The following is a 22,021-nucleotide window of genomic DNA, read 5'->3' as shown; positions in this document are numbered from 1 at the left end:
GGAGGCATTACAGATAGATGTTGGTTGGCGTAGAAAGTGTTGTTAGGGTCATTGCTGTTTGCAAGCATACTCACCACCTTTGAGATGGATCCCACAGGTTCGGGTTTGGGTTCAGGTTTGAGCTCAAGCTTGTGTTCGGGTTCGGGTTTCAGCTCGAGCTTGTGTTCGGGTTTGGGTTTGAAAAATGATCCATGGTTGTAGAAAGTTTAGAGAATATAGAGTGAAATTTGAGAGTTGTTTGAGTAAAAATTAGAAATATGGTTTGAATTATATAGAAAATAATTAAATTAATTTTTTTTAGAATAGCCGTTGAAAAAGAGTGGCCCACCTTCACCCACCCAAGGGTTCCCCTATCCGCACCCCTTCCCCTACAACGCCCCTCGGCGGTGTTTGGCGTCCAAAACAAGCCCCAAGGGCGCCCCATAGCGTAGTCTAATGAAATGACAATGACTTGAGACAATATTGAGTTCATTACTTGTAGTTGTTAATGAATGAAAAACTTCAATAGTTGGAATACATCAAAAACAACTTATATTAGGTCATTTTAGTATGAGTGAGAGCATTCTCATTTTATTCCCTATAATTATGTTAGAAAAATTTGCAAATTATAGGGTGAGGTTGTAAGTGATTGTGAGTGTAAATTACATGGTGAAGAGAGATTTGTAGTGATTTTTTGTAAATTTGGGGACACATTGTTTGTCCCTATTTATTTTTTAATATTTGTTGGATTGGTTGTGGGTAGAGGGGAGAGAAAACTGTAATGATAAAGGTATAAAAATATTATTTAATTAAACATGAGAGGGAAATGTATTGTTTTTTAGTGTAATTATATTGATAGGGATGAAGAACCGGTGACTCAGCCCTAAAGTTTGAAATATATAAAAAAGAGATTAACTACTAACATAAACTTAAAACTTGTGATACTTTCATCTTGATGCATTATCTCAGGATAACATTGTACTTTCCTAAAAACTCTTCTTAGTCCTCCTCTGTTATAACAAGAAGATTAAACTAAGTATTATTAAAGGTACGAAAAAGTGGGGAAAAAAAACAAATTATAAATAATTGAATTAAAAAATATAATAAAAAGAATATGACATTTCCCTTTCTTGAATGAGTACCAATGTCCAATGTACCATGCTTGTTGACATTTTCTAGAAAACAATGGTTGTATATTAATGAGCTTCCATGTGTATTAATGAGCAGCATGTCTGAGTATTGGGGTTTAAGAGGTGCGGTATGGTCATGATCATCAAGTTATATAATATTTATTTTTTCTTGTTATAATAATCGTAACACAAATCATGTTGTTTGTCTTGTTAAAAAAAATCATTTAAGTCATTTAGTATCTTAGTTAAATTAAATAATATATTATTAAATTATATGTAAATTAAGGGTGTGTTTGAGATTCTTTATTTAAATGAAAAATAACTTTTTGTTAAAAGAACTTATTAACTTATGAATTTTTAATTTTTTAAAAGAAGTTTATAAAATAATGTTTGAATTAACTTATGTGTTGAGGAAAACCAAAATAACTAAAAATGACACTCTTTTTAAAAAAGAGTGTAATGAGTTTTGAGAGTTAGAATGGTGTAATAGGTAAATCAAACTCATTAAGTTAATAAGTTACATATTCCTAGCTTTCCAAAACCATTTTATTTTGTTTTCTCCATAAGTTAAAATCCATAAGGACTTATGGTTTGACAAACACCTTATATAAATTATTAACTTTTCAAAAAGTTTATAAGTTATAATTTGATGAAAATAAGGAATCTAAACCAAATAAAGTAATAATTGTATCCAGCAACGTCCGATCAAAAATTTGTTACGCCCATGTTAATGAATACCTAAATAATTATGTATAAAATAAATTTTCAAAATTTTTAGAGTTATATCCAGAAAACAAAAAATTCAAACCGAAGCGAATTCGATTAATGAATATTCAAATCAATTTCTTATCCAAACCGAAATTAAATCTTGTTTTGGATCAAACTCGGATATGTAAATATGGAACCGAACTGAGTCAAAAATGGATTTTTTAACTTTTGGTTTCGGATTATTTGAATATACTAGAATTCGGATTTCAAATCTTTTATTAAATCCCAATTAAATTTTAAAATTTAAATAACCTGATTATCGTCTTGATTAGGGCTGCCACTTTTACCCGAAACCGGAAACCCAACCCGAAAAAACCCGTATCCGAACCCGAACTAACCCGACTTGAATAACCCGAACCCGAGAAAAGACTAACCCGGACCCTAACCGAAGTAATTCGGTTGGTTCTCGGGTTTGATTTATAAGATTTGGGTCAACCCGAAAAACCCGAATAAACTTTTTAGTTTTGAAATTATATATATTTATATGTATAATAGCCCTAAGTCTTAGCCACTAAAGTTATTAGAATCTGGCTCTAATCGGCTGTTGTCATTCTAACTGTTATGGATCGATTTCTTATTATTAATTTATGTTTTTCGTTTATTACTAAAAGAACAGTAATCGAACAACCAAACACGCGCGATTGAATACGATTATGGTTCGAGTTCTTTTGAATTGTTTTATCAAGTTATGTTTGTTTATTATTTGATTATTTGTGTTATAAGCAAAGTAGAATATGTTTGTTCAATTTTAGCATTGTAGTTTTTAAGGTTTTGTGTTTTTTTTTCTAGGATACTCGAAACCCGATTTAACCAACCCGAAAAAACCCGAACCCGAAAAACCCGTGAGAGATTTGGGGTGGGTTTCGGGTCAAGATTTAAAACTTTGAAACCCGAAAAATTCGACCCGAAAAACCCAAAACCCGAAAAACACCCCTAGTCTTGACAAGCACCCTTAGATATAAACATCATTATTAACTCGTTTTGTTTTGTTGCCTTTTTTTTTAACCAATCACACTTTACCAATAATGATCAAAATGTCTCAAAACTAAACCCACTTTAACATAGTAGCATTTTAATCCTCTATTATTCGTGCACGTTATCATATTGATCACTTGATGTCTTTAATTCAATTAATATTTCCTTATTGTTACGAATATATAAAAAAACAAAACTAAAATTGGACCTAGTGTGCTCATTAACGATTGCCTTTAGAGTTGGCCATTGCCAACTAATTAAACGGTTGACCTCCTCAAGGAAAGCTATCATCTATTTCCCGCACAACTCACATGGGATCATAGTACAGCCAACTTAAATAAACTATATTATAAGGTAACCAGAAAGGTATAGTTTTAGTTATACAAACACACAAAAGGTATGAGTTTAGCATTGTTTTTACATTTAGGAGATTTATTTAAAATTTTAAGATTATCGCTAGAGGTGCACAAACTGGTTTGGTTTGGTCAACAAAAGTCAAAACCGATTTATGATCGGGTTCGGTTCGGGATGAAACCAGTTTCTTAACTGGTTTATGATCGGGTTACGATCGATTTTTAGCTGGTTTTGGTTCAGTTAACCGGTTTGATACTGGTTTTGGTAAAGAGAATTATAAACCGGTTTCTACATAATCGATTTCAAACCAGTTCGGTTTCGGTTCGATTTAGTTGACAGGTTTTTTTTGCCCCCCCTACAATTACCGCCATGCTATGAGTTACCTTTATGGTTAATTACATGGATCTTTAATGAATCTAAAAGTACCTTTTTTCAAATTTTTATATTTTGTATAATTCTTCATTCTTTTTATATTTTAAGCTATAAATGCATATGGACCAAAATAATTTCTGTTATGACATTGCAACTACGATGAAAGGAAATGTAATGTAAAAGTTGCTAAATGAATGAACTTTAATTCGATTCTTTTTTTAGCAACTAAAGCTTTTTAGATAGAAGAAACTTATTTAAGTTTCAAGTAAATTATTAGAGATAATTAAGTAAAAAAAATTATAGTTCATAATAAATAAATAACTTTCAATGATATTTAGGGCTGACAATTTATACACGAGACACGAATACACGACACGTATCTATACGACTTTAACATGTAACATGTAAGACCTTAATAGGTTTTGTGTACTAAACAGACTGACACAAATTTACCTATTAATTTCCGTGTCTAAACAGGTAAAATACATGTTTACCTGTTAAGTACATGTATCTGGTTAGATTTTTATAATTAAATATATATAACAATTTAGGGTTTAGGATAACTTTAATTATATATAGGATTATGATAATGTGAGTAAAATTTGAAAGTGCAAATTTTATATTTGAAAAGAAGATAGTATTTTGTTATGACCAAGGAATAAGAGGAGGTTGTGTGTATTGTTTACAAAATATAAAACTGATATATTCTGTACGGTTACGTGAAACTCAATAAAAGAAAAAAGAACTTTTAAATAAAGATAACACATATAGTTACTTATTTTGCACTGTTTTCACAAATATCGTCTCAATTAAGAAAAAGTAACACGATTATTATTTATTAATAATTAATAATCCCCTGTCGACACATAAAATCAAGAAACAAAAACAATATAATATCCATCAAATTCGGGTCAAACCGACCATTATATTAGGCTGAGGGGTGTGGGGGGCTCTAATGGGGGCTTTAGTGGGGGCTCCAGCCAATAATATTATGACGTGTGGCAGAGAGAGAAACTGGATAAGGGGGTGTTGGAGCCCCCGTTGTAGCCCCTGGCCCTAGTGTGGAGGGGCTCCAGCAGGGGCTCCAGCGAATTTTTTTTTATTTTTTTATAAATATATTCAAACAACGTATTATTAAAAAAACTCATAAATTATTAAAAAAAACACACATTAATAAAAAAAACACATTAATATCTAAAAATAAAAATTAAAGTACTAAAAAAAACATTATTCTTATTCTTCGGCTTGGTCTTCTTCGATCAACCTCTTTCGGATACGTTCCTTTTGCTTTTCCATTAGCATTTGATCGACCGGATTTAGGTTACTGAAGTCTCTAGTAAGGAAGTCCAAATCTCTCATTCGACTTTTTTCCTTTTTGTCATTAGAGACCACCTCCATGGTTTTGTTGAATTTATTGAGGGATTCAACAAGATTGGCGATGTTTACGGCTTCCCCCTCAGCCGGTTTTTCCCCTTGGCGTCCCTTCCCAATGGCCGCCTCCTCGGCGGTGAAGACGTTTTCTCCTCCGCAATGTTTAGGTCGAATCCAACGCGGCAATCCGACCCGATTGAAGTGCTATACGCTCCAGACGAACTAGTTTTAGTCCGTTTCGGCCGTACTTCCGAATCAACGTCCGGCGCCACCGGCTCAACCCACTTGGAACACCTTTTCAACCTCTCCCACAACTTTAAATCGTCTCACGTCTTCACCGTCCCATACCTCCGCAAACACTCATGCTTCCACTCTTCGACCGTGAAATTGTAAACCGCCAAATCATCACTGCCACTTGGTCTCATACGACCGCTGTTCCTGTTGAAAAGATTAGTAAACAAGCCGACAAATTTTCTGATTTCGGACCACCGACCCGAAATCATATCGGCGTTCCGCTCTGTACTCCCAACGAGCGTATAGAACGTCTCCCTAACCTTTGTCCAAAAAATCTTTCTCTTTTGGTAGTCGGCTGCAAAATGAATAAATAAATTAGATTTCCATTTAACCTTTTTATTTAACTTTTTTATTAAAAATCATTTTTAAAAACGTTAAAACAATTACCGCAACGCCGATCCTCAGAAATGACTATCCAAGCCCGACACAAGGCTTCCTTCTCATCCGATGACCACGGAGTGGTTTTCCGTTTCGTCCTCGGAGTCGAAGCCGGTCCCGACCCGTCCGTTGCAACTTGTTTTTTTCCGGTGGACGCGTCTTCTTGGTCCCGTAGCTTCACCGTGTGATTCTTGTGTCTCCGGAACAACAAAATTAGGAGACGGTTGTGTGTTGGATGGTTGAAAGCCGGATGATTCTTGCGGCTCCGAATAAAACATCGGTTGGTGCGGTGACGACCATAAATCGTCGTCAATATAATCTGAATCAAGGTTGGGGTACCAATTTCCAGCCATTTTTTAAAAAAAATGTTGGGAAGATGGGTTGATTTTGGGTTTTATTTTGAAGTTGTGGTGATTGATATGGGTGAAATGGGGTATTTTATAGATGATAAAACGTTTTTTTTTTTTTAATTAAATAAGAGCCCAACGGCTATTTGTATATGTCCAACGGCCACTTGCACACTCCCCTATGCCCTCAGCCTCTCTCTTCTGCCGCTAACTCCATCACGCCTGCATCATTTTTCGTGCTAGCGCCCCGTTAGCGCCCGGGTCGCGCCCCGGTGGTGTGGTGTTAGCGCCTGGGGGCGCGAGCGGAGAGGCTCTAACGCCCCCGTTAAGCCCCACACCCCTCAGCCTTATTATCTACACTTTCTTCTTATTTATTTTAATCAAAACAAAATAAAATAAATGTGGTATACATAATTTAAAAAAATCCATATATTCATCATTTATTCCTTCATCATTCCAACTACATGAGCAACGGTTAAGCTAACAATCTGGGACTCACACGTTGTATCCGCGGTTGTCACCTACTGCTGTTCAACACGAACAATTTAAACACTTCTGTTTCATCTTATTTTGTTGCCGACGAAAAAGGTAAAGCTAACTCTTTGACATTTTGACCTTTGTTTGTTATTTTCAAGATTTTTTAAGAGTAATTAATGTTTGTTTCTTCTGGTAATTGGTTAAGTCTTGAACTTGGATTTTGGGAGTGTTGTTGTTTCTGATTCTGGTAATTATAAAAGATTTGAACTTTGAGGGTTTTCTTGTGTATTTGATTGATAATAATAATATAATATTAATATGGTGCCATCTAGATTTTGCACTTGTATTTTTTATGTTGTTTTGATTGCTTGAAGTTGAATGCAATTGATGAATGATAAAGTTGTAAAAAAGAAATTATATTTGGGTTTTCTTGATTTGGTTAAAAGAGACAAGAACCTGATGTTTGGTTGCTGTTTGTAATCCAGTTTTTGGGCATAGTTTGGTATTAAAGAGTATGATTAAACCCAAAAAACTCTTTTCCAAAATATTATAAAAACAGGATTTTTCTTCAGTTTTTGACATATAATTTTCTTATATTCTTGGAAATTTGAGGCTTTATTCTTTTTATTATTATTATTATTATTAATTTTATTTTTTTTGGCTTGATTGATGAGAATATTCTAAATTTCTAATGACATTTATTTTCCATTTTTCTTGTGTCTTGATATATTTCTTTGATTTCCAACTTGCATTGTGAGTTCAAGAAACAAGAATATAATATTTACATAATGTCTGTAATCCATATATAGTTTATAGTTTTTGGCGTTTAAGTAAATCTTATGCGATCATGACTTGAATTGTAGGTTGTATTTGATCTTGAAGAAACAAAATGGCTAATCTTTCTGATATTACAGTCTCCGCTTCCATTAATAGTCTTTCTGCATTTATATTTCTTGTGGCGTTTGCAATATTACGTCTTCAGCCCATGAACGATCGGGTTTATTTCCCCAAATGGTATCTCAAAGGCATCCGGGAAAATCCAAGCACTGCAGGACCTCTTGTAAAACACTTTGTTAATTTAGATGTTAGAATGTATATAAAATTCTTGAATTGGATACCCGCGGCTTTAAAAATGCCAGAACTTGAGCTTATACAGCACGCAGGACTTGACTCTGCTGTGTATATTCGAATATATCTTCTCGGGTTAGTACTTTTAGTGACCCGTTTAATTTGAGTTGATTGTTTCATACTTTTAGTTGTTAATGCTGTTTTTTTATGCAGCTTGAAAATATTTTTTCCTATTGCTTTCCTTGCTTTCGGTGTGCTATTACCTGTCAATTATACCGGTGGAAATTTCAGTATTATGAGCCTTAGGATGAAGGATTTAACGTTTGAGGAGATTGACAAGTTTTCAATATCCAACGTCCCGCCTGCATCAAAAAGGTCAGAAAATTTTGCAAACCGTTAGAGGTGTCATCAGGGCTGTACACGAGCCGAGCCGAGCCAGGTTGGGCTTGGATTGTTTACAAACCGAGCCCGCTCTACTTGTGTATTTTAACAAGCTGAAAGCTCGAGTTCAGCTCATAAAGAGCTTGAGCTGGCTTGTGGCTCGTCGAGCCAACTCGGTTATTTTTTCAAAAAAATTAATTTATATATTTATACATATTGATGTATATAAAAAGAAAAATAAAATTAAACACACATAATGCATGATTAATAAACTACAAAATTTATAATTATATATATTAAACTTTGGGTTATAATTTATATATACTAAAATTTGGTCTTTGATTTAAACGAGCCAACGAGCTGTGCTTACCTTGGCTCGGTTCATCTTATCTTGTTTACAAACCAAGCCGACCCGGATCGGGCTCTGTTTCTGAATTTATGCATTTGACCATTTAAAACATTGATTATATGTTTATATATCAGGTTAGTTGCACATATAATAATGGCGTATGTCTTCACATTTTGGACATGTTATGTTCTTTATAAGGAATACAAAATTGTGACAGACATGCGGTTGAATTTTCTTGCTTCTCAAAATCGCCGCCCTGATCAGTTTACTGTAAGTTTTGACTGCTCCTTTATATTTTCTTGATAACATTAATGAGGTTTTTGTTATCTCTATTTCTTGTTTAGGTTCTCGTGAGAAACGTGCCCGCGGATCCTGATGAATCTGTTAGTGAACATGTTGAACATTTTTTTCGTGTTAATCACCCTGGTCAATATCTTACACATAAGGTTTGTTTCAAAAGTCGGATAGTATTTCTTCATGGTTTTTTTATACTTAAATTATTTATTTTTTGAATTTTAGGTGGTGTACAATGCAAATAAGCTTGCAAAATTGGTGGGTCAGAAAAAGGATTTGCATAATCGGCTTATTTATTACACTAATAAATACGAGAGAAAACCGAATAAAAGGCCAACCACTAAGGTTTGTGGCTAAGCATTCTCTAATTTCTACATTTTGATTTTTTTTAATAACTTTTGAAGTTTATAATTCGTGTTTATTATCTGTATAGACAGGTTTTTGGGGTCTTTGGGGAAAAAAGATTGATGCAATAAATTACTATACCGAAGAAATCGAAAAGTTGAGCAAAGAAGTGAGTATGCATTATTTGATATATATATATATTTTTTGCATCATAATTTGAATGTCAAGTATATGCAGGAGACATTTCAATCTATGCACTAAAAACTGCAATGATCAGGGTTATATTTTATCTTCAACGGGTCAAATAAAATAATTATTCTAAAAGCAATGGTCCAAAACAGATCGAAAGTTTCCAAAAGTGTATTAAATGTGCAACATATGTAATTAGATTCAATGTATCAACTATTAATTAAATAAAAAAGTACAAAATGGTAGCCCGGTGAAACACGACGCGGACCCAAACACGACAAGAAAATAGTCTGGTTTTAGGTTGGCATATTTAAACGTTTTTTAAACAGTCCATGCTCGGAGTGACGTGCTTGGTTAAACAGGTCGTGTTCTGGTTTTACAACCTACTAGCCCGGTTAACATGTTTATGGCTTAAATATTACCCACCATAAATGGGTTAAACGGGTCGTGTTTGGGTTACACAACGTTAAGTGTGTGCAGGTTAGTGTTGGATTTTTTTTTATACAAATATGAAATATCACCCTTGCAAATTCAGCTCGTTTTCAAAAGTGATCTGTCGTGACCAACGACTAGCCCGTTTAATCCTCTCTTTTTGTCACCCGTCAACTGTTTATAGATTTTTACATCTAATTTTTTAATATACTAGGAAGTAGCAGAACGAGAACGGGTGATTAATGACCCGGAAGCCGTGGTCCCAGCTGCATTTGTTTCGTTCAAATCACGATGGGGTGCAGCCGTTTGTGCTCAAACTCAACAAACTAGGAACCCAACCCGTTGGCTCACAGATTGGGCTCCTGAACCACGCGATGTTTACTGGAACAACCTAGCCATACCATTTGTGGAACTCAATGTGCGGAAATTGGTCATGGCTCTCGCTTTATTCGGGCTTATTTTCTGTTTCATGATCCCAATCGCCATCGTTCAAACTTTGGCCAACATTGAATCAATTGAAAGAGTTCTACCCTTTTTAAAACCACTTATCGAAAAGTAAGTAAAAGTTTCAAATATCCAAAAAATCTTGATCAAGATTAAATCTTTTTACTGAATCTTGAATTCTTGATTATGCGCAGAGGATCTACCAAGTCTTTCATTCAAGGGTATCTGCCCGGGATGGTGCTGAAGGTGTTTCTCCTTGTTCTTCCAATGATTTTAATGGAAATGTCTAAAATGGAAGGATATGTTGCTGTGTCGGATTTGGAAGCAAGATCGGCTGCAAAATATTATCTTTTTTTGCTTGTGAACGTGTTTCTTGGAAGTATTGTTACGGGAACCGCTCTTCAACAACTTAAACAATTCTTGAATAAGTCAGCATCCGAGTATGTGTTTGAACAAATTGATTTAACTTGTTTTTTAGCTTAATTTTTATAAATTTGTCCGGCTTGATCTGTTTTGTAACATGTACTTAACAAGATTTTAACATGATGCTGCTACTCAATCGCAGGATTCCAAGAACCGTTGGTGTGTCGGTTCCTATGAAAGCAACGTTTTTTATTACATACATTATGGTTGATGGTTGGGCCGGTGTTGCTGCAGAGGTCCTGAGACTGTTTCCGTTGATTTTGTATCACTTGAAAAACATTTTCTTGGTGAAAACCGAAAAAGACAGAGATGAAGCCATGGACCCCCGGTTCACTGCAGTGGCCCATAACCGAGCCTCGGTTACAATTGTACTTCCTGCTTGGACTTGTGTACTCTACTGTCACTCCTATACTCCTCCCGTTCATAATCGTCTTCTTTGCTTTCGCCTACCTGATTTTCCGTCATCAGGTACATTAGTTGTCAGTTTCAACCCGTACTAAAAATGACCCGTTTAAATCCGATCCACCAAGTTTACTAACATATGGTTTCTTATGTTTTTTTTATTGTGTTAATTAGATCATCAACGTGTACAACCAGAAGTACGAGAGCGCAGCATCTTTTTGGCCGGACGTTAATCGGCGTATTTTAATCGGTTTAATGATTTCACAGTTCACATTATTAGGATTGCTGAGCACAAAACGAGCAGCAAACTCGACACCTGTCCTACTTGTGCTCCCAGTCTTAACCTTCTCGTTTCATAAATTCTGCAAGAACCGGTTTGAATCTGCATTTAGAAAATTCCCATTACAGGTTAGAAAGTGTTAACTATAAAAACCATGTGAAAAGACAAAACTACCCTTTGTGTTTTGACATTACTAAGCTTGATAACAGGATGCAATGATCAAAGATACACTGGAAAGGGCAACAGAACCGCAGTTGGACTTGAAAGAGTATTTGAAGGACGCGTATACGCACCCGGTTTTTAAAGGGGGCGAAGTGGCATTGATGGATATTGAAGAAGAAGACAACGAGTTTCATTTAGTTGCAACGAAGAGGACGTCACGCAAGGGAAGTCAAATTGGAACTAGTGATGGTAGTCCTGAAGATAGGACTGGCATTTATGCTGTGTAAAGATAGAACAATGGAACCATTATTTTATTTTTTTTCTTTGTATAAACAAGTCTACTTTTGAATGTTATATACACGTATCGAGTTGCGTTTAAGGTTTAGGGTTGAGCATTATAAGATTAGGTTAAGAGCTGTAAATAAAAAGAAAGATTGTCTTGATTGTTTCGGCACATGATACACAAAGTCTCGAACCGAAAAACTATCAAGATTGCTAAAATGGGCAAGTATAATAAATGCATTAAAACTTTTTTTTTTTACGATTCTCACAGTTCTCTATTTAAAATTTATTTTGTATTGATAATGCTTATGCAAAAAAAGTCGTTATAATATTAGTAGTAGGTTATACTCGCATGTTAATTAATATTTTACTTTGTGTGAATAGAAGTGACCAAAATCGTTTTCTTATACGGGTTAAGTGAAAATAAGAAGAGTATATTTTGAGGTGGACCGAGCACGTGGTCTAGTATAGATCGAGCTTAAAAGGCCACCATCGAACCCAGCCCATTGGTTATCATGCCCATTAATCCATAAACCCCAACAAAACCCCCTTTGTTGATCAAATGTAATTAAAACCCACTTCTGTTCATTCAGTTTGTAATAAGTTACTAATTTAGACGATCATTATCGTTTACTTAATCGGTCTTAAATGTTTACCTTAATGCATCTAGGTTTCTGTTATTCTTATGTCTAAGAAATCTATAATGTCTGACTTAATGTATCAAAGTGATTGCAGTCTTTGAACTTATCACACATGTTCTTGAACAAGGTTTATGCACCCTTTTTTGTTTTTACAACTTTTAAAATTTTTATACTGTATGTTTTTATTCTTTTTGAGATTTTTTTGTTTCATTTACTATATCTTGGTAGAAGTACTTCAAGAATGGATGATTAATATTTATATTTGTTGCTACACAGGACAATAAACAGCCATGAGGATAGGTTGAGCAGCATGCGCACTGGAGAAGTTTCAAAAGTAATAAGTGAAAACGGCTTAAAGAAAGTTGAAGGTGTTAAGTGCAAGTTTAGTTTAATTAATCAATATTTTAATTGCTAGAGATAAAGTATAAAGTTTATTTTATTATGTGTTTGACTGCTTGAGTTTTATATATTAGGAGTGAAGAGTTGTAGTAGAAAACAAGTTAAAGTTAGTATAAATAGAGGTGTAGGGTCATTGTGTATGGTGTGGTTTTCGTTCTTAATAATATTGTAAGAGTCGTGGTGAGTTACTACAAAATAATCGGTGTCGTTAGTTATTCGCGTTGCTCAATCCAATTAATTCCAACAATAAGTTAATAATATAACACAATCATATAAGGTCAGCATGTCTTTTACTGCTATAAAAATTCCCAAATCCCAAACAAATATGTTACATGATAGTTAAAAGTTGAAGCTTTTGTCTCTTTCAAAAACTTATGTTTCATGTTTTGGTCAAAGAAACCCCAGAATCTTATTCTCTGTAAGTTTTGTCAAAATACATGCCCCCTTTGTCTCCTAAAGTTCCAAAATAGGAAGCACAGGGAAGAATGGCTCACAAAAGGCACATGAGAAAATAGCCTAAAATAGTAAAATGTGTGGTTGTTTACAATTCATTATAACTCAAACCAGTGATCCTACCCATGCAACTAATTCATTTAGCCACATTAGCTAAACACATTTAATGTTTAATTAAGTTGGCATGCGTAAAAAGGTAACCCCGTAATCCCTTCACAAAGAACCAGTATAGATTCGAGGACACCATAATGCACTTTATACAAAGTGATTGGCTGATATAATGAAAGTTAGAAGGACAATGGGTAAATGATTACATATCCATCTTATGCGTCATTGTTAAAATCAAATGTATTAAAATTTTATATGATTCTGACAATTTTCAATCTAAATTTGATTTTGTATTGATAATGCTCATGTAATAAGTCAAGGTTGATTAGAGTCATCTAAAATGCATTTACGATATTACGTATTTTATGTACTTTATTATAAACTAATCATTATAATCTTAGTAGTAGTTTTATACTCGTGTTTTAACAACACCGACAGAATGCAATAGCATAGGTCGGATTCTGATTGTGGAGTATCATTTTATGCTGTTTATCTGCTTATGCATCTTGCTATATTGTTTGATCTTTTATTTGCTGAGTAAGTATATACTAGTATATTAGTGATGGCATAAATGATGACATCCTGTATTGTGTCTATAAGCAAATTTGTTGTCCACATCATTTTTTTTTATAAAAAAAGGGTGTGGTACAGTTGCTACTGGGCAATCGGGCATATTGATTGTTGAACTTGGGAGCTATATGTTCTTACAAAAGCTGAAGGCCGACGCCATACAACGTTTTCTCAAATTACAGTGCTCGATTTAACTTAAGGGCATTAAAAGTCACTGGGAAAGTGGATTTACCTTAAAATGTTAAAATAGTTGGGATAATGTGATTGCAGCCTTTGAGCTTATCACACCATTTGTACTTGAACAAGAATAACTTTCAAAATTTTATACTGTATTTTAAGAATGGATGATTAATATTTATATTTGCAGGTTGGACAGTAAATGCAGGACTTGTTACGTTGATATTACAAAAAACATATAGGTCAGCATTCCTCTTTTACTACATTGAAAAGATAGTTGCTTCTTAATAACACTACTAAATCCTAAATAAACAACCTTAGAATCTTATTCCCTGTAAATTTTATCAAAATATGCTCCCTTTTTTCTCTTATAGTTTCATAATAGGAAGCATAGTAAATTAAGAATGGAGCATATTTATAAAAGACACATGAGAAAATATCCTAAAATAGTAATATAGTAAAATAGTAAAATGTCTGCTTGTTTATTAGAACCTTATTTCGACGTCTTTCCTCGTGCCAAAATCTTACCGAATAACGTACCAGTTGCATATTTACCCAATGTGTACACCCCTATAAATAATCGTCCGTTATGTTTCTCATCCAACAACACACAAATAAAACTTCCTGATGGTGAACAATCAGTCAAATGAACGCTATACTTTGAGTTTCTGTGAGAAGATACAAAAAGCTGCATTTGGTACATCAAGCCGCGGTCCACGTGTGCCAAAGTTACATAATGTTTCAAGTCCTTCACTGCCAACAACTAATTACCCCACTGCCAATGGGAGTTATGGTCCTGCTGAGGTAAAACCCTTTAAAGACTTTGTGCATTTATCTTCAAATAATGTCGAAAACTCAGGAGATGGTGGGACCGAGTTCTCTAGCCAGGATAGCTTCAATGATCGGGTTTCTAGCTTTATAAGCAATGTGAAACAGAAGTTTGTTACTACATCGAGCATGGGTCCTGGTGCCAAGACTCCATACCCATAATAAACTAATAATGATGGTACGTTGTTATGAGTCGAATAATTGTGATCGTAAGCGGTGTGTTTTGAGTTGTATCGTTGTCATGTATGGTCTAAAGTTGTCATGTCTAATGTGGTGTTGTATGTGAAAATACAATCTTTAGCCAACACATTTGTTGGTAATATAAATAAGTTGGCATATGTGTATAAGGGGGTGCATTCTGCATTCTTACATAAGTAAATAACAGACTTTAGATATCTTGAAACAAGAGCAATATAATACACTTACAGCTTATGCGGTGATTGACTAATATATTAAAAGTTAGAAAGAGAGTGGGGTAAGCGGTTAAATAATCGTCTTATATTTGAAACCAAAGATAAGATGTTTATGTGGTTATTTAGTTAAACTTGGTTCTAATTGACAATGCTCTTAAGAATCAAGGTTAATTAAAGTAATCTGAAATGTATTTATGGGGCTTAATGTACTTGATTATAAATAATTATTTTAGACAATAGTTTTTTGCTCTTATTTTAATTAGTATCTTCAGTTGCGGATGTTGTAGATAGATCTTGTAAGCCTACTATCGAATTAACCCAACCCATTAAAGGTCAACTATGTTCTCAATTATACTGGTTTTGTGGAGGATTCATCGGGTCACCATCTTATCTATGATAAGATTGTGTCCACCTGTCATACGATAAGAAGGCAGTTTAAGGATTGTCTCATGTGTCATCAAATCTACGGCCTAATTCGTGTAATAAGTTTTGGACCAATCAAATACAAGATGTCACCGTCAAAGACGGTCACTCTCAATTTAGTGGGTCCCACTTGATAAGAGTGGAATTTACCGCATCAACTATAAATGATCAAGGCCCGCTTTTAAAGAGGGGAGGGGGTGGTAGTGGACCGTCCCCGGCCCAATGACCCTGTTAGGCCGGAACTTTTTAAAAAGAAAGAAATATACATATTTTCAAAATATGTATTATTAATGTTTAAACACAATTATTAAACTCATTTAAGCCCATTTTTACAACAAATATTAATAATAATAATAAAGATACTTGCATAACCGAAATCCCAATAAGCTCATTTAAAAATTAAATTGTTTAAGCCCAATACCAATACTCTTTTTACTAAAGCCCAATTTGTTTTTCTCGCGACCCAAATTTTTTAACAATTCTTGGGGATGGCCCTGCAAATACCTAAGAAATCTATAACGTCCGACTCATCGTATCAAAGTGAACTAGTTTCAGCCCGAGATTTTAATTGCATGAGTTGAGCTTGACATTACCAGATGGCAATTCTTATATTTATCAATTGCTAATTTTCACTTGTTGGTCTGAATCATTTTTCTGAGCACGGCTGTGATAAGTGTAGTAGTACTTAAGGTATCTGTCGATCTTTTATTTGCTTAATAAATACTACTATACAAGTAATGATAATATGATATGCATATTTGCATTTTGTATTTTCTTTGGGTGCTGGTATTAGTGATTCGATCTCTCAAGCATCTTAGATATGCTAGTGTAATTGGATTAACTGGTCGATTAGTGTAATCATAATATACATTAAACAAGTTAGAGATGTGCGGAGCACATATTTGTTTTAGTTTCTTATGATGTTAGGGGCGAAGCTTGGTCTAAGGAACAAAGCCCTGGTCGGGTCAGCTTGGAAAATTTTTATTTCCTTAATAAGTGTTTCATTAAACATTTATTAGAAAATGAATTATATGATTATGTCACACCTAATCATAAGTATAATTTAGAGGCAACATTAATTAAATTTAATTCTTTAAATATAACTACAAAAGACAGTTTTTCAAACTCTAACTGCTGAGCGTTCGTTTCTTTTGGTAGTTTCTTCTAGTTCATATCTCTCACAAAAATCATATTGTGTTCTTGATCTCATTCAGAGTATTATCCAATTAAAGTATTTGAGAAACCACCGAATTACTTTTAATATGAAAATTTTCATATGATTCTCTGAAAATCCAAGTCAAAATACCCCGAAATCCCCATCAAAGCATACACACAAACATGAACATTACTGCAAGAGAAATAATAAATGAAGATAAGCACGTGAGATTTACGTGGTTCGGTCGCTTGACCTATTATCCACATCCTGCAACTAAACTATTTTATTATTACTATATGCCTCACTCGTGAAGAATTACAAATGCATTTTAACTTTGTTTAATGTTAAGAAGAAAATTGATAAAACAATGTCTCGTTCTCTCTATTATTTCTTTGGAGTCTAACCCGCTCAAAGGGTCACTATCTTGGGAGATTAGACATCTCGAATCGGCTACCTATCACCGTCATACAAATATAAATGTGTCATTGTTGTATAAACCTATACAAGTAATGATATGCATGTTTGCTTTCATATTTTCCTTAGGTGCTGGCATATAAAGGGAAAGGCCAAGGCTAGCTTTTGATGAAATTAGCAAGGTCATTTGCCACGAGTAAATACTGCTTTTTAATTCTGTATTATATCCATTGTTGGATCAAAAATTTTCCATGATACATTTTTTCTTCTAGACTACTGGTTATGCAAGCTCCTGTGGAGTATGGCACAGACAGAAGGCGTAATTACATTTATGCTCATGTCGATTGTATAGCTGGACTTGCTGGTTATGTCAATATAGGATAATTATATATCACTGTTTTCTTATTTAAGGCATAGGCGTACAATTAATCATAGTTATTAAAAGCGCTCACGTTTTGCGCCTTGGCCTCTTTTTCAGGCAATGGCCAATAATTGTGCTCTGCTACCCAGACGAGCGCTTCGGTATTGTCTGGTTTGTCTAGGCAGAGAAGAAAAAAAAGATAGACCTTAAGTTGCAATTATACTAATCCTAAATTCGAAAAATTAAGAATTGTGCTTGAAGAATTAAGTTGATTCCAACTAACACCTAGGACTAAAATTAGGGCTGCAACATCAAGCCATGTTATTGTAGTAGAGAATCGCAAGAGTGCCATATGATTATTCCTATACGAGCTAAAGATCAGGGTTGCGTGGAAACCAAGTAGGCAACAAGAACATGAGAAGATAAAAGTCGAGCAAAAGAAACGTAAGGAGTGTGATTGAAACTTAGATCTAGGAGAGGTCAAAGGACAGGGCCCGGGGAGGGGGGGGGGGTGCATGTCGGATTGTCGGCCGGGTCACGTAATTTTTGGGGGGCCAATTTTTTTTTTAAATATATTTTTTATATATATACATTTAAAAATATAAAACTTGACATATGATTTGATCTTTACCATCTTATAACTATTTGACCCAAAACATTTTTAATCTATATATAACTCATTTAATCAAGTTTAAATATTGGGCGCAAACTAAAAACCTAAAAACTAAATAAATATCAAATACAAAATAAAAAGAAATAGCGGCCGATTGAAATTCTTCATTGGCTCCTTTCTTCTTTGCGAATGCTGAACAAAACCTGAACAATGACCGCCACTGTTGGTTCATCTTTAACCACCAGGCTCCACCGCGGTTGACCAAGGGAGCCACCAAGGACCAAGGTATGTTTTTTCCCCAGTGTTAGGAGAGCTTCACAAATAATCGGTTAGTCGTTAGTTGTTACGGTATTTAATTTTAAGAATATATTTTTTTATGTTTATTGTTATAACATTAAACGTTGTTTAAAAAATTAGCTTATATATATCGCTACTCGTTAGGGCTTTGGGCCTTCTTATTTCGGTTCAGTCAAGGTATTTAAATCTTCGGAAACGGCCATGTCAAAGGAAATATATTGAAAATTTTATTATTCAAGTTTTAGAGTTACATTTGAATGTTGATTATTTAGTACTATTGGTATTAATTAGATGATATTAAATGTTATATAATAGTTTTGTTTGTTTTATTTGAAAAATAATATTATACTGTATGTTTATATTCGTTTTGATGTTTTTTGCATTGTTAATATAATCCTGGTAGAAGTGCTTCAAGAAAGGATGGTTAATATATACTTATATAAGTTATGTTTGTTGTTACACAGGACACCAATTAGGCATGAGGGCTGCAGTAGCTAGGTGCATGCATGAGACGTTGTTTCAAAAGTGATAAATATGGGCCGTGGAAGTGATCAAAACTTTCATGAATCTTTTGTCTCTCTCTAGCTAAGATTTCAATAACACATGTTTAGTGAAGAGGTATGTACCCACCTCAACACCGAGCGAGGCGGGTTAACCCACAAGATACAGACAAGTGACTTGAAATCAAGACATTACGAAGGCACAAAGCCAAAACCTATGCGCATGGCGCATATCACATATGCTCAGGCATCATATGCCCAGGCACCACACATGCTCAGGCATCATATGCTCAGGCATCACATATGCTCACGCATATCACATATGCGCGTGGCGCATCCGCGCGTGGCGCATATCACATGCTCGTGCATATCACATCTGCGCATGAAACATTTGCGCGTGAGAATAAAGAGAAGACCTCGCGCATCCTCAGGATAGGCGCATATCACACATGCACATAATCAACCTCGTCCTTATCCAAATCAGGATTAGGGCAACCTTGATTGTGCACGTCAGACAACCTTCCAGAATGTATCTTTTTAAGGAATAAGAATATGCTGACGTTGACAGCTACCAAATGAAAGGTGGACAACTCAGCATAACACATGTGCTACCACGTGATTACAACCAATGAGAAAGCAGCAGGTGTCCCAGAGGACACGTGTCGCAGAGCAATTGGAGGAGGCCAACAAGGCTGAGCCCAATCAGTGGAAACCCTAGCACTATAAGTACAGCATCAACTCCAGATTTCCTTACTCTGATCATTATTATCTTCTCCCACAAAATACTTATTCTCACACCGGAGGGTTACCCCAAAGAGGACCCCTCTGTCCCTTTCTGAGGGGTAAGTTGACGGTGCTGTTCATTTTGTAGGTGGAAGAGCTCAGATCCAAGAAAACCATCAGTGAAATAGTATAATCACACCCGAGGAAAGTAGATCGTCTACTAGTGAGTCGATCCACGTTTCTTCATTGGCGCCATCCACTGTTACAACGGCAATCAGATCTCATCAGATCTATATATAAAAAAAAATCACCATGGTTTCTGGCGTTCGTAATGTTGATCAAGTTCTGGAGGATATTGAACGTGGGGATGTTAATGAGGGACAGCAGTTTCTGAGGGGGCCGCGTGATTCTACGCGCACCACCAGTAACCGTCCCTTCATCACAACTCCTCACGGCCAGACTGAAACTCCTCCAGACGATCTCACGTTACAAAATCTTGCCGGCGCGAAACAAAAAGGACCAATGGGTCCAGAAGATGAAGCAAATGATCCTAAAGAATGGCTCATAAACGAGCAGCGGCGTCTAATGGACAAGTACAATGAGATGGTCAAGCAGAAAAAGCTAGCCGACTTAACACAAAGGCAAGCGTTTGATAAGCAAACTGTTCATGGAACAAAAAGGCCGCGCGCGCCGGAAGAAGGACATTCTGTTCACACTGCACACACTGAGTTCAGTGATGAAGAAGTGCACAGCATGAGGAAGACGCGAGATACTCATGCAGGAGGCTCACAGCTCCGCGCGCCTGTGAACATGGCGCCTGGAGCCAGAGCCGATCTGGATCTGCACATACCGTACAGCCCACCAGTTAGAGGGCAAGTGGACGTAACCACGCCGTACAGACCAGCCATCTTGGTGAAACACTCAAAGTTCACTGAGCGCATCGCGAAGGCTCCCATCCAGCACAAAACCAAGATGCCAAGTGGTTTGGGTAAATATGACGGCACAACAGATCCAGACGATTTCTTGCAAGGTTTTTACAACACAGGAAACCTAGAGAGCTGGACGATGCCAACATGGTGTCACATGATCGCTCGTTGCCTCACGGGCGCGGCGCGTGTCTGGTTCGAGAGCTTGCCGACTGGGCAAATTGATGGGTTCGAGGAACTACTGGAAAAGTTCCAAGCCCACTTCGTACAGCAGCGCAGACACACGCGCGACCCTGATGACATCATGCACTGCGTGCGCAGGAATGATGAAACTATTGAAGACTACATCACTCGTTTCAATCAGGAGTCTCTGGCAATCGGAGGTATAACTGAGCAACTCCTGCGCGTGGCCTTTATACAAGGCGCGCGCAGTGATCAACTCCGCCGAGCTCTCGTAAGCAGAGATGGCATGCCCACCACTTGGGCAAAACTAATGGAAGCATCGCGAGTTTTCGCGAGAAATGAGAAACAAATTGCCCAAGATAGGGCAAGAGAAAGAGCGCATCAAGCTGAGTCACCGCGCAGCAAAGAAAAGAGGGGCAAACAGAACTCTGTATGGTCCAGGTTGCAACCAACCAGTTTTTCTTCCGCAGAAAAGCAGGCGCAACCAAGCTCACCTCAGCCCCAAAAAGATGTTCATAATCGCGGGGAGGGTGACAAGAGGGAGGGCGGCAGAGATCCTAACAGACCTCTGCCAAGAATATGGACTCCCCTCACTAAAACGCCTTCACAGGTGTTAAGCACTGAGAATGTCCAATTCAAAAGCCCCAAGCCACTACACTACAAGGGACCATCAGACAGTGGCAAGTACTGTGAGTTTCACAAATCCACAGGACACAACACTGATGCATGCCACCACTTGAAGGATGCAATTGAGAAGGATGTGAAATCAGGCAAGCTGGCTCACCTGGTGAAGAACTCAAGACCTGAAAATGAACAACTAGAAGGAGCCTCTGCCAGCAAAAAGTACAAAAGAATCTGTGTAGCCGAGGGAGGAAGGCAAGGGCAAACATCAAGAAAAAGAAGCGCGCAAATCCAAGGAGATTGGCGCGAGCAACAAGTAATCTTCCCAAGAATCAGGGGAGGCCCTTCAATTAGCAGTCCTCTGGTCATCACTACACACATTGCTCATTACGAAGTGTCAAAAGTCCTGGTGGACACTGGCAGCGAGTCAGACATCATGTATGAGCAATGTTTCAGGAAACTGGATCCGGCAGACCAAGCAAGGCTTGAAATTGTGAATGCACCAGTCTCTGGTGTTTCAAATGAAATCATTCATCCCCTAGGTCAAATACAATTTGAGCTAACTATGGGGGATGAGAAACACAAGCGAGCCGAAGTTGTTAACTTCTTGGTCTTGCCCACCACTTCTTGTCACAATATGATCTTGGGTAGGGGAACGATTGCCCAGTTCAACGCCATACCGTCGCCAGCGCACGGCGCGTTGGGGTTCCCAACACCAT

At 36.3% G+C, this 22,021-nt stretch overlaps 1 pseudogene across 1 annotated transcript; it reads left to right on the top strand.

Moving 5' to 3' along the window:
• The first annotated feature begins 7,158 nt into the window (after positions 1–7,158).
• LOC143563796 (hyperosmolality-gated Ca2+ permeable channel 1.7-like) lies at positions 7,159–11,585 on the top strand (annotated as a pseudogene). Its single transcript, XR_013140726.1, has 11 exons — positions 7,159–7,648; positions 7,727–7,888; positions 8,378–8,513; positions 8,588–8,689; positions 8,763–8,882; positions 8,971–9,051; positions 9,718–10,058; positions 10,142–10,387; positions 10,513–10,838; positions 10,947–11,180; positions 11,262–11,585. The product of XR_013140726.1 is annotated as a hyperosmolality-gated Ca2+ permeable channel 1.7-like (transcript).
• The last annotated feature ends 10,436 nt before the right edge of the window (positions 11,586–22,021 follow it).

This window comes from Bidens hawaiensis, unplaced genomic scaffold (assembly GCF_021521415.1).
Source record: "Bidens hawaiensis isolate Kalapana, Puna unplaced genomic scaffold, B.hawaiensis_p1.1 tig00021526_1, whole genome shotgun sequence".
NCBI classification, from domain to species: domain Eukaryota; kingdom Viridiplantae; phylum Streptophyta; class Magnoliopsida; order Asterales; family Asteraceae; genus Bidens; species Bidens hawaiensis.
Note: the sequence above shows the minus strand (reverse complement) of the source record. Positions and strands in the feature narration are given on the sequence as shown.